General features: G+C 33.6%; 1 protein-coding gene across 4 annotated transcripts in view; it reads left to right on the forward strand.

Annotated features, from left to right (window-relative positions):
• Positions 331 to 885, forward strand: part of LOC105170711 (4-hydroxy-3-methylbut-2-en-1-yl diphosphate synthase (ferredoxin), chloroplastic) — a 7,352-nt gene continuing 6,797 nt past the window's right edge. For 2 of the 4 annotated variants that reach the window (XM_011091597.2, XM_020696672.1), the window contains exon 1: positions 331 to 465. The gene's annotated coding sequence lies outside the window, so the exon portion shown is untranslated. Of the gene's footprint in view, positions 466 to 504; positions 667 to 885 lie in introns of those variants that run through there. The other 2 variants (XM_011091598.2, XM_011091595.2) reach the window with 1 other exon arrangement.

An 885-nucleotide genomic window follows, 5' to 3' on the forward strand; every position in this document is an offset into this window, starting at 1 on the left:
TTCTTTGAAATTCGGCAAATATAATAGAAATAAAAAATAAAAATTTATGTCCGTTGTCAATTGCTGTAATTTCTAAATTCATTTTAACTAAGATATCACAAATTTATCTATCATCGATCTTCATTTAATGTGAAATGATAGTACACATTTACAGTGGATTTCATTGCAATCTTATGTATATTGACATTAATTACAAAATTTTGATGATAAAAAGGAAAAAAAGAACACCAAAAAAGATTATTATAAAGATAAAACAAAAAAATGGAAAGTCAAAGTGAATAAAACCTAAGTGAAGGGGCACAAATATAATAAACTATAAACATTGTTTTTACTGCAGAATTGTGGGTTGAAAGTCTTTGTAAGCATTTGTATGGCTACTAATATAGGAGAAGCAGAGATGCTCAGGCGTTGAATTTTTATCTGTGCATCACTCCGGGAGTAGCTCTCACCAAACCTATATTTCTTGTAAGTATAAAATTCTCAATTCGGCTTCATTTGTTTTTCTGAATTTTTGTTCCAAACAGACCGTCTCAGGTTCCAATTCCATCCGCCACCACTTCTCCCCTTCCCTTTCTTCTCAGTTTCTGTTGTTGGAAATTCTGTTGAAAGTTTCATCTCCGTTGCACCCTTCTTCTATTAATTTTCTTTCTGGGCTTATAGCTCTGAGTAAGTTGCTAGCTTCGTTGGTTAAGCCTGTTTTTTCTAGCGATTCAAGCAATTCATGAATGTGTAAATCTTTGTATCACTTTTTTGTTGGCTTTTTAACTTCATTTTTTGAGGGAGTTTCATTGAAGATGATTCTTGATTTGTTTATCGAGCGCCAGTTTGAGTTCTATTTTGGTGTTTGACTTTTTGCTTCTCCTCCTCCTCCTCCCCCCCCCCCCC

This window comes from Sesamum indicum, linkage group LG9 (genome assembly GCF_000512975.1).
Source record: "Sesamum indicum cultivar Zhongzhi No. 13 linkage group LG9, S_indicum_v1.0, whole genome shotgun sequence".
NCBI classification, from domain to species: Eukaryota; Viridiplantae; Streptophyta; class Magnoliopsida; order Lamiales; family Pedaliaceae; genus Sesamum; species Sesamum indicum.